Raw genomic sequence first — 13,365 nt, 5'->3', positions numbered from 1 at the left:
TTTCTTACGTGACATTGTACAGTATATGTAATTGACTCACGATTGCTTACATCATCTTGACACACTCACAAGCTTGAGCGTATACTTCGGGATCTGATTTTCACTAAGTGGAATGTATGATGTCAGCGTGCAAATGAAGGACAAACTTATCCACTGGAAAATGCCAGACCAAGCCCTCAAAGTTAGTGAGAAGTCAACAACATGACAAGGTGGGGTTTTTCCCGGCAAACACTACCGTGTTCATTTTGTTCCCATTTCTGCTGATGGCATGGAAACTTCAAGGAAGTCAGAAAACAAAGAGAGAGAGAAAGAGAGAGAGAGAGACAGAGAGAGAGAGAGAGAGAGAGAGAGAGAGAGGCAGAAGGGATCTGTTTTGTTTTTCCTCTGCCTGCTACCTGGCAACTTGGCAAAGTTTCAGGGAAAAGAAACTAGAAGTCTGCAGAGCAGGAAGCAACACCTCATTCCCAACATCGTATATCCTGGTTGTTTCTACTGGCACTTGGTCTGATAGCTTTTGTGTGATTGGAGGCAATTTTAGATCAGATTGATTATGTTATATGGCAACAATGAATTGTAATAAATCAATGAACATTTTTTAAATCCAGTTTCTATTAAGAAGGCACATGTGTTTTCCATATCATGGAGTTGTTTTTTTTATCAGGAGGAGAAAACATTCAAATTGGGCCGTTCAGACATCCGTGAAAATATCGGAATTGGGTCGCAAATACCTGGTGTGTACAATCACACTTACACAAATCATATAAATACTAAAATCTCATGGATAGTTTAACTTAATTGTAGATTTTTTGGGCAAGTTTGTTAGGAAAGATGAGGGATGACATTCTAGGCAGGTCAGTAGTCCATCGCAGGATGAACAACCACACTAAATATGGTTGGAAGCCAGAGTACCCAGAGAGAACCCATACATGCAGAGCAAAAACATGCAAACTGTGCAGATAAACCCCAGTCCAGGTATGCACTCAGGATGTTTTTGTTGCTGACCACTGCTCCATCATGCAGCGGCTGGATGGATATTGGAAGACTTGACCAGCGGCCATTTTAACTAAGTGATTGTCTTATTCTGTTTGTAACAGTAACAGCATAAATATCGTTAAAAAAAGAGCAATATTTAGTTCTCTTCTTGATTTGCAATCTCTTTATTGAAGCGGTAAAGGAAGACAGTAAATATTAAATGATCATGCTCTCTCACTGGCCTTGAACAGCATTAATATATTCCTGCTGTCAACCACCAAAGGTGACTCTGTTGCTTTTTTTTTTTTTCTTCTCTCCTTTCCTGTCGGCACACCGAGCTGACATTTACCATCTTGATATTATAAAACGCTTAGTGTGCCATCTAAAGGCCCTTAAACATAGTCTCTATATGTCTATGAAGCACCACAGAGGGAAGGAAACTCTATCATTACAAATGTAAACATGACATCTAAGGCACTCAATTACAGAGGAGGGAAGGGGAATGCCTTGGCTTATTCGCAGCGCCATTGTGCCGAGAAAACAAAGCAAACCGTTTCCAAGCGTCCATTTCAACGCTCATTCTGCTGTAAAATACCGTGACATTCAAGATAAATCACAATCAGCAGCTTAATGATTGGAACTGGTGATTACTCAAATGTTAAAGAGTGGCGATTCATGCAGAGGAAGGCGCATCTATCGTGCTGCACAACTTCTGTTGTCGTCAAACAACTTCTTTATGACGAGAACGGCTCCCCATTCATTTCGCACACAGACACAGGGCCCTCCTCATGTTCCTTTGATGCCTCGCTATTCAGACACATCAAAGGGAGGAGACCCGCGAACATCCATGCATTAGGGGCAAACAAGCTCCTCCACAGACACAGTGAATGCTTCTCCAGGTTAGTTATTTTAATGAACACTTCAAGCACCGTCGCCTTTTTGTCTGCTTTCAATATCGCACGCGGGTCGAAAGGAGTTGTGTGCCATTGTCGCTGCACTCTAATTAACCAACGTTTTGTTTTCTTCATGAAATTATTATTAAGATTGCAAGGTTACGGTTGAACGACTCGACACCAAATACTGTTTGGTGTTTGCTCCAGGCTATATGTATCTGGATCTTTTGTGCCTCTGTCAGTCATGGCGTTGAGCTAAAGATGGGGGGGGGGGGAAAACACACAGGGAAAGCATGGGGTTGAGCAGTGAGTTAGCAGCTTGTGACCAGGTGTACCAGGTGATGTCCAAAGAAAATGAACAGAATGTTTCACGTTCTCATGGTTAGTCTCCAGACCGCGCTTCTGGTTCTTACAGACAGAGCCAAATTTGCATGTGCTCGCACTGAACCGATGTCGTTTACTGTTCCCAAACGGTCGCAGGTTACACTTAAGTGGGCACAGCCACTTCCCTCCTCACAGCTGCACCACTGAGACTCCAGCACTTGTACGACATTCCTCACCGAGTTTACCCCCCGGGTCGGGAAGTTTTAAGAATTTTTATTGTGCTGTCCTTTGAATAATAGGGACTCGTGCAAAGGAATGTATGGGACACTTAAGGGTGACTTAACCCAAATTAAAGAGAACGTCTTTTTCACATACTTTTATCAGTGAAGAAAGATTTTATAAAAGAAAAAGAATGTCTCAATATTTTTTTTTTGACTGAAATGTCACAAATTGACCGTGTTTACGAACAGATAGATATTTAAAAGCTTAATCAGCTCTTAATTAAAAAGGCTTCTCCCAATTGTGCTAAAATCCTAGCTTAAATTAAATGGGCTCACATCCAATTTTCATTCATCACAGTGCTTTAATTATTCACTTTAGTACAAGAAATGAGTTTAAATAAGCCATTATAGTTTACCACATCATTTAGAAAAATGGAGAAAAAGAACTTTCTACCGTCTATCCACTTTTACATGACTTTTTCTGCCTGAACATTTGCAGCTCAGGTGGATACCTGCACACATTTCGGATTCTGTTGTAAAAAACACGTGAAAGTCTCAAAATCTTCTAGCTCTCACTTACAAACTACTATGTGTAGCTTTAGCATAGTAGACGCGAAGAAAATGCATAGTTTTTGATTGGACATCACAAAAAGATGTCCAATCTGAAAGGCCTGCTTCCACCATAAAACCCTTCACAGGCTATTACACACACATCACACTTCAATTTCATGACTGGACAGACATATAGAAGCTCAATTTAGATTTTTTTTTCCTATAAAAAGAAAAAATATGGTGGTTCTGCAGCACATGCTCGTTTTCTTTTCATCTACTGCCTGTGGCCGCGAACCCCTAAAGAAGAATGAAATGCATTCTTCTCAACCTTAACACACTAAAACCCCAGACTTCTAAATTCCCCATGAGTCTAATTTGGATGGGTTCAAGCCTTACTCTTCGAAGAACGTCGATTAATAACTCTCTCCCACTACTCCTCCCCCTCACCCCCATTGTTTTTGAGCCTCTGCAGGTTTTTGGCGCTCGCTGAAAGGCGCGAGGGCAGAAGGAGCCCCACTTGGCAAGACGGGGAGATGATTCCCAAGCAGCCTGTCGACTTCACTCCCTAATGCTCTTTCGCCTGCCCCACTGACTGAGATTTTAATAAATGATGACATGTGGTATAAATAAACCACAAGGCAGTGCTCCTGCCAAAAGGCAGTGAGAGATACCAAGGTAACGCACAAAAGGTGATAAATAAGTCAACAAGGACTCATTTGCTCGACTTGTTTATTTTTTTTGTTTTTTTTTTGTCATTATGTTATTGCTTTGAATAGATGTGAGATGTAGCAAGTATGTCGGCGTATTGCTTAATTTCCTGAAGGAACAGAACGAATCCAAGTTGTGTTCCACATCTGCAGAACTGCTGGATGTAACTTAAAGCACTTCACTCTGTTTGTTAATGTTTTATGCTAATTAGGGCTCTGATTATTCATTTTGGTTTGACTGTTTCACAGATTAGACCTGCATCATGTTTCACAAACCTGCAGCGTTACAGTGCATACCATGACCAACCAGTAAGAGATTATTTCCATTGAAGATTTCAGAGGAAAAGTTTGAATTTAGATGAGAAGTTTGACCTTCGCACGGACGTGTCCTGCAGACGTCCACTTAGAGCCCGAATCAAGTACATGCAGTTCTCCTCCCAGTGAAGTAAGAGCGTCAAATTTCTAATCTGCAGAAATTCTGTTGAAGGCAGGGTAGATTGCTTGCATTCAATGTGAGGTATGCTGATTTCAGTCATTACAGACTTAACTTGGACTTGGAAAAAAAACATACTTTTGAAGTTCTTTGCAGCACCTCTTAATAGATAATAGACGACTTACTTCCAAACGGCATGCATAGAAATTTTCCTGCAAGTTCAAAAACCAAATTTTGAACTGTTACCCATTAAGTCCACGATGTTGTCAAAATTGAACAATGAGCAACTGAAGTCCACAGTGTTAATTAAAGGTTTGCATCATATCTTTTGCAACGAGCAGCTGAAGCATTTTGTTTCATCAATCAATGATTGATTTACATCTCAGGATGTATTAGGACAGACATCCTGGCCTCTCTGAATTTATACAAGCAGCGGGAGAACAGGAGCGTTGTGCAACCGAGCTGCAGACTTTACTCCAGCTCTGTCACTGCCACTTCTGTTTCAGTTATGGTCTGCAAACATAGACAAACCTTGTCCTAGATTCTGCAAAGCTGGCAGAGACTGAACTTTAAAAGTAGGTGAATTTGTACTTTGGAGTGAGTTTTTCACTCAACAATCAGGTGGACGTCAACATGCTACCAGCGCTCTTGAGCCGTGTTTGTGTTTTATTTTTATTTATTTTTTTTGCAAAACAAACATCAGTTATTTATGAAGTTTGAATCTGAGTCTCACATGGAGGAAATTTATAGGAAAAGATGATCGAGGTAAAATTTGACAAGACTAGTCACTTCTTTTTGGAAAAAAAAATTCCTAAAGGTGAAATTTGTGTTGTTTATCGAGGTTTAGCTTCAGTAAGTTAGGCTAGTATGATGAAAAGGCTAGTTAGCTTACAAGTATATATGTATATATATAGCTATGCTATACTATCAACTAGCTTAGATTAGCTAATCTTTTAAAAGATAAAAAAGCGTATTATTTTTGTAATTAAAAAGATAAGGTGCGTTACACAGTACTGGATTCACAAGACTAGCACTTCATAAAAAAGATCTTAAACACAGGGGGTTTGGTATTTAATAATTTAATCATCAACTCTGACTTAATTTTAATAAGAAATCTGGCATTTTAATTTCACAAACTCTTGTACCAAATCATGTTACATCGCTAGCAAACATATGGACAGACAAAGATAAGTTTTTAATCATAGTGCAATAGGAAGCTGTTAATATCAATTAATGCAATGTTTTATAGAAAACATTATAGAAAAAATTACTTTTAAATGCAATGCAAATGAAGCAGGGAAAAGCTATATTTTTCTAGGTGGGAGCGTTTAATACAGGAAACCAGCACTGTGCTGCACCTTCTAAGCCAATTAAAAAAGGCTTCTCTCTTTCTTCTTTTACTGTTCCTCCTTTAAGGACATGCTGTGCACACACAGAAAACACAGCAGTCAGCACATTATAAATTGTTAGGCTCAGTAAATGGTACACGGGGGTAAATATTGATTGATTGATTGATTGGTGTCTGAATGTGACTTTGCTCGGTTGAATGTTATTGGTAGCTAACAAACGACTACTGAGGCTCTACCTCAAAAGATTAAATATCTACATCATGAACAGTGATTTAAGGCAATAAAAATTAGAAGAGAGACAATATTGGTGAGACGAGACTGAAAGAGCATAACAGATATTGTGTAAGCCATAATAAAAGGGCTGGCCATTTCTGAGAATGTTTTTAAAATCCTTCATTAGATTTTGGCAGGGCGTTAGCTGCACGATAACGATTTAACATTATTACATCAGTTGATCTCCTAGCTCCTGCTGAGAAACAGTAATAGGCATAAACCTTGCTACTGAATTAGTTTACGTATCCATCTGTATGTAATTCTACACTTGTAACACAAAATTCAATAAAATGTGTGTATTTCTACAAAAATGTAAGGGACTGTTTATGTTTCAGTTTTACTCTTTTTTTGGTTTTCAGAATTAAAAATGTGCACAGTGTTAAATATGCAAAGTTTCATTTCAGATGTACATCAAAACACAATTGCACTATATATATTGCCAGTAAGAGCAGGAGCTGTTTTTTTTTTAAAGAGACGGCGGCCCAATTCCAGGGCGTTAAATTATGAAGTCAAATTTCTTATAAATCATATGTGACAGGATTTTTATACCAACTGAAGGTAACAGTTACCTGATTGTGCTACAAAATGGCACTATGAGCCTGGAAACACATAACACTGCCCCTTTAAGGCTTCTGACACCATAGTTTCTGGAGAAACTTGTGCAATTATGTTTCTCTCCCCAACACAGGCAGGTATGGGATCACTATGTCAATGGAGAGCTGAGATTCATCCCGAGAAAAAAATGGCACATCACTTTTCTTCACCGCCATGTTTTCCTAGTTTTAGGAAAACTAGTGGATTGGGGTAGAAACTACTCTAAAACACCCCAGCATACCCATCCCAGCATGTTTCCCAGCATCACATCGAGGCTAGATGTGTAATGCAACCACAGATCCTAATGGAAAACCCCCAGTAAGACTTATATTAAACTCCTGAAAATGCTGATAATGCTGTGTAATGAGACTAAGAGGGATCCTCTCTGTTTGCCAAGTTCGAAACCGTGGTTAGCTCATACACTGACCCTGGGTGGTTGTTGGAAATCCCAACAACCACCCACGTAGACACAAATTGTAGTTATAGTGTCTCGAACAGGGAGTCAAGACATTTGCCACCAGGTCACCAGATTAGATGAAATGGGACAGTAACTGTTGAAGCTTGAGGGGTTAAACACAGGATGTCAAAAAGCTTTGGGAACCAGAGGGGCTCTGTGCTGTCCTCACTTCATTCACACAGAGATTCTCCCAGGGGACAGAGAGGCAGTCAATCACTCCTGGCAACTAGGGCATCTTATCCCCGGATCACCCTGTGTGGTTGGATGAGCTCAGAACCACAGGGTGGAAACGTGGGGAGGGGGGTCCCATCCTGAAAACCAGGCTTCTTTTACAAACAGATGGCCACTTTGTCATTTCAGAAATGTCTGCAATCAGTTTTTGACAAAGGAGTATAAAAACGTGTATGTATTATCATAAGATCTTGAAAGGATTCAATTACGAGGGTAGAGCTATTTGACTATATAGTTTCTATTGTTTATAGCAGACAAGTCAATTTCTGAAACAAAACGAGGCTTTAAAGTGAAACCTGATAAAAGAGGAAGGTAGATGACATGTAGATGACATTTCATCCTAAACTGCCTTGAATCATCTCTCGATATGGGTAGTAGACAGGTAACAGCTTATATATATTTTTTTACTAAAAATAACATTTTAAGAGGAAAAATGCCAAAGTGACATGTGGCAGTGAATTTACAGTCTTATCCGTTGGAAGCACTTTTTGCTTTCAGGGCTGCAAAATGATTAAAATCACGGATTTAAGGGAAGCAACAACCCAAAGATGAAGAAATAGGGGACACAATGCAATTCATGCCATACAAGAACAGGGTCAAAGGCCAGACCACTGAGTCAACTGTATTTATTATTTTGAGCATAACGCTTTCTTCAATCAATATTAAACTGTCTGAGCCAAACGAGGAGAGGTTTAAATTAACTGTAATGTTTATTGCTTGTTTCATAATTCATCACTGTATGATGTTTTTAGAGCATAAGAGGCACTTTTGAACTGAAATGTGCTATACAAATAAACTTGACTTAACTTAATTTCCACTCCAGCACCATGTCTAGGGGTTTTTTTTTTAAGGGACAAGCATCAAATTGTTACGGAAAAACTCCTGACCAACAGACTTGTAAAGTTTGAATGGCGTGACAGATGGTGGAACGTCTTGCTAGCTGCATTACCGAAGTGTGGCTAAACTGAGAATGTGAATGACAGTGAAACTTGCAGGATCACTGCATGGCTTGCTGAGATGAAATAGGCTATTTTAATGACACAGGTGTTAGGGGAGATTTTGAGGGTTGTGGCTGTGATTTTCAACGTAAGAATGCTAGTCAGAATTAGCATTGTCATGTATGTGTGAATAGAACTATAGTTTTTTTTTTTGTCACTAGTCGTTATTCAACAACACAGACTTGTCTAGAGGATGGTTTTCATCGACATGCGGTGCTGATTTGGTTCTCCTGACATCCTTCTCTCCAGATAAATAAATCTCCCCTTTATGTAATCAAGAAAGCATTAAAGCAAAAGATCATAGTGGGATTACTTTGGTGTTGGGTGGGCACTGGGTGGAAATATTAATGCCCAAATTTAGCATTCAAATGTAACATCATCACTTTTCATTTTATTTGCTTCTGGTTTTAACTGTCTTCCACTTACTTTTTTTTTTTTCTTCTAGTATGTTCCTTTTAAATTTAAAACTGTGGCCTACCATTGGGAGCTACAAGTCTGAATGCAGCTGAAATGGGAAAGTTGATGATTAAGATTTCAGCTTTTTCTGTTCATTCGTGCAATGTTTTCCACAAATTGTACAGCTTGATAACAAAACGAGACCATATATTCAATTTAACTAATACTGCTCTACTCCCAGACCTCATCAATAAGTCAGACCTTTTGCACAAGAATTTTATGTCGGCGACTAAAATAATGTTGGCTAAAAGGGAGTCTTTTCTACCCCTCACCCCACCACACTTTAAAACGATTCTTTAATTTTCGTATTCGGGGGTAACTTAGGAAAAAAAAGGAAATCAGAAAAAGGAAATTTCTAACATCCTTTTCCACAGAGAGCTCAGCATTGTCTAGAGACAGTGCAAAGATCTTCTACCAGGGCTTATTAATTCACCACTCTCGTCTCCCCGAGCCGGCTATCATTACAGCCCTATATATAGAGTCGCGTGGGGAATAGCAAGGGATGCTCACGCACATTAACATTAATGACTTTAGGCTCTGCTCATATGCCCTGGGTGCTTAGACGCACTTACGTGTGCAACTGTGAAATGAGGAGACAAAAAAAAAATGTGTTCACATCCCATGAAATAAACATTCCTTTGTTTACAAACAAAAGAACGACAGGTTTCCCTTTCACCACTGTGTCGTCTGTCGCTTTGCCTCTTGATTGCGCGGGAGATTAAGCTGCAGGGCAGAGGCAGAGTCCAGGATCTTCAGTGGATTGCTTGACTGTGAACTCCTACTGAGTTTGCTAATGAACAATCATCAATGCCTCCCCCTGTGGCTGCTGTTAAGGACCGGTGCGCTGCCTACCGCGTTGTGAAAGCCGGATTACACGGTGTCGGCCCTCGTGTAGTTATTCCATCCCGAGCTCAGCGGGAGGCCGTACAGCCCATTTCATTTTCCACTTTGTGTTAATCAGGATCTAATGTCCGATACTGCTTCCCAAGATTTTTGTGTACAGGATACATTTGAGAGCTGGGGCTAACACTCCCACCCACCTCCCCCTCCCCGCCTTACACACCCACCTACCCTGAAGCACCCCGTTCCTCCGGCTCCATCCTGGGTGACTCAGTAGCGTAATAGCAGATGGCGCTCATGGAGAGGGGAGGGCAAAGCACGAACACTCCTGTCCCTCTGCCCGAGGCCTTGAGGGGGTTGTTTGCAGCTAGCAGGAGCTTCCACCCTGCAGAATGTGACCCCTCTCTCTCCTCGAGGTGCCCGCAGGCCTGAACACTGTCCAGCACACTGCAATCAAAGACGAGGCCGATGCTCTTCTGCTTGACAAACACTACAGCGTGCAGTCACAAGGGCTATAGGGATGGGTCGATTCCCTGATATTCCCCTACTATCCAGGATCCATTAGGTGTCTTGTTGGTGAATGTCGCTCACACGTTGAAGCAGGATGAATGATTTATCTGGGGGTGATCAATTGTCAAAGTTGGATGGTATCAGTATTTCTTTTTTCTTTTTTGCATTGCAGATAAATCAGACAATTTGTTACTTTAAGCAAATGTTTCCTCGTACTGTCACACAAAAATAGGAAGGTAGACACATGTGAGAGGAAGAGCACAGCTTATGTAAATATGTGCCAGTTAATTTGAGAGTATGGAGAGGATTTAAAGCTCTCACTAGAGAGTCTAACACAGAAGCAGAGGACTGTGGATGGTGGGGGGGCTTCATACCCCTGAGCATGGTGGCATCAGCTGTCTGACTCCAGGCAGGAATGTAAGGGGGGGAAGATAGAGCAGGCTGGCATCTGGATGCAAACTATTCAGTGTGGTCTCACACACCAAGTAATACCAAGAAACCCGTAATAGTGAAATGTAAGGCAAGCGAAAGGCAGTTTTCAAATAAAAAGAGATCTTCAAAGTGTTACGTGGATTCTTATTCAGCCCCCTCCCCCCTTTCTTTTAGTAGAAATAAAAATGCCTTCAAAACAGTAACAATTTTGACTTCCGACTGTTTAACTTTAGTCAAATTATTTTTGAAAAACAAATCTAATGTTATTCATCTAAATTCAAAATTGTTTTAATCTCTAAGAAGCTGACGAATTTAGGTTTCAGATTAAATTTATTGAGACTGATCTAAGCTATGAGAGCTGACGCGGCTGGGTGAATTATGATTGCTAATGTAAGGTTAGTTTAAAGAAATGAGCGATTTAACAGTTTTGCGCAGCGTGCTTATTGTATGTAAGCTTTACTTCTAATAAATTGAGTTCTCTCTCAGAGAGCATCTTAAAGACTTACCCTAGGCATGCTGATGCCCCTCTGGGATTTTCTGACACATTCACCCAGAAGCGTCATACGAATTTGAATAAGCGCCCATTTAGATTATTTAGCTATGGGAATACAACAATGCTACACAACAGAAACCAGTTAATGAGGAAATAAAGCAGCATTTAATTTAAAATTAGCAAATAGGGGGGAATAAGTGGAGGCATTATGATTTACGTGCGCAGATTTTGATTTAATTTGCATTGTCTCGGAGTGAAAGTGCCACACATCAAACTGCACTGAACTGTGCAACAAATGCAATATAAGACCGAGCTTGGGCTGTTCCTGGAGGCACTCTGCATGCTCTCGTGTCAGTCTCGCTCACTGCTGGCAGTGACCAAATCCATCATGACATGTGGACAACAAAGAGCTACAAGAACGCCCGCCTTTATTGTTCGCCCTCACACATCACAAATACACTCCGTCTTAGTGCACTATCTCTCCAGAACACAAGCCTATCCCCATGCACGGGGAGCATAACATGTCACAGAACACTGTGAAATCTTTAAGCACCATATCCAAATGTTAAAGCCCCCCCCCTCCTCCCCCCGCGTCAAAAAGCTGCCGCTCGACATGAATTGCAGTCAAAGCCATGGATGGTGTCGGAGCGGAACTAGTCAGCCAGTCTGGGAATTTTCCAGATAAAGCTTTCTGGGAGAAAAGTGGGAGAGTCCAGTCATCAGTATGTTCCAGGCAATTCTTTAAATTAGCCCGAGATTAGGGAGTGCACGGTGATTAAGCTCATTTGAAGTATTGAGGATCCGTCTGGGCATTGGCAAAAGCCGCACTTTAATTAATCTGGTAATGGATGAGAAAAATAAGCACTCTTATACGCACATATCAGCATTTTGCTAAACAGGAGGAAGTAGGGAGGATGGAGAGGGGTGCGGGGGGTGCTAGGGGTATGTAGGGGTGGGGTGGCTTTTTAAAGGCAGACACTGGGAGTGAAATGGAGCATGTTGCCTACAGGGAAATTAGCACTGAGTGTAGTTTGATGAATGCCCCATTGTATCTATGTTATGATGAAAAAGGGAGATTGTATGGTGTTTTTCTTCTTCTTCTGCTTCTCCTTCTTCTTCATATTTTATCACCGTAGCCCTTGTTCGTGAGTTTTCCATGGAAACAAGAAATCTGTAAAATTATTGGATCATTCAGAAAAAGTCTACTTGACCATTTTAATTGTAGAAAATTAATTTGTTTCCAATAAACTATGAGGATATGACTACTTTCCTTTTGATTGCTTGCTCTGAAAATAGCCAGTTGTGTTCTGTGATTGACCAACAGACTACTTGTCTTTTAACATTGGTTTTTTTTTTTTTTAGTTTTACAGAAATGTGTAGTTTTTATATTTTACTCATTTGTAAGGCTGGACAGAATCTCGGTCCTAGAGTTTCAACGTTAAGGAATATATTTACATAATCATAGATAATTCAGTAAGCCTTTTGATGGCATACATTCAACAAGGTGTCAAGAATTCTCTTCAGAGATTTTTTGTCTATTTTGACATGACAGCATAAAGCTGTCAAGCAAAGGAAAAATATTAAATGCTCTAAAAATATATTATCACAAGACAAAACCACTGTAACATGTGCTACATGTGCAAATCTATGATGACATCCCACAGGCACTCTGCTGTCTTAAGATTGGGTGACGGTGATATTATTGTCAGGTTCAAAATACAAATTTGAGATGCCTGACTTTTTCATGGCACATTATTTTGCAGGAAGTAGCTATCAGAAGATGGGCACACTATGGTCAATGGACCAAGTAAAAGCTTTTCCAATCTATTACTTTGCAGTATTGGTGAGCCTTTGTGTAGTGTAACCACAGTTTCTTGTATTCGCTGACTTGAGCAGGCAGCTTGTGTTGTCCTCTGCTGCTGTAACCCACCTGCTTCAAGGCCCCACTTATGCGTTTAGAGATGCCATTCTGCAAATCTGGGTTTGTAACAAGTGGCTTGTTGAACTGCTCTCGCCATCGTTTCAAACAGGCTCCGTACTCTGTGACCACACAGCATCCACTCAATTGATGTTTCTCTTTCTTTTGGTTCATTCTCTACAGATGTTAGACATGGTTATGTGAAAATCCCAGGAGATCAGAAATGCCCAGATCAGCCCGTCTGGCAACCAACAACCAAGCTATGTTCAAAGTAACTTAATTCCCTTTTCTTTTCCATTCTGACACCCACTTTGAAGCTTATCAAGTAATCTTCCCCGCATCTAGATACCAAAACACATTGAAATGCTGCTATGTAGTTGGATGAATTATTGTTTGTGTTGACAGTTACTTCAACAGGTGCACACAATGCGATGTCCTGTGGGAGTAGATCAAATCAGACATCACAGTGGTTGCAAAATGTTTGAGAAACGTACCAACCCTTCAGTATGAATCCTTAAAATGTAAAGGTGAGGGTCAAAGAAAAGTACAGGAAGTTGTGAATTGGGATTTTGGTTTTGCGAGTACCCATCTTAAGAAAAATGACAAATGTTCTCAATTAACAACATTTTCCAAGGTAGTGTAATTAGACTCACTCCTGCTTTGCTCATTAGCACTCATTTTTAACCCTTAAGCACTCTTGGGATGTCCCATC

The sequence above is a fragment of the Poecilia reticulata genome, linkage group LG20 (assembly GCF_000633615.1).
Source record: "Poecilia reticulata strain Guanapo linkage group LG20, Guppy_female_1.0+MT, whole genome shotgun sequence".
Classification (NCBI taxonomy): Eukaryota; Metazoa; Chordata; class Actinopteri; order Cyprinodontiformes; family Poeciliidae; genus Poecilia; species Poecilia reticulata.
The sequence above is the reverse complement of the archived record's forward strand: the minus strand, read 5'-3'. Positions refer to the sequence as shown.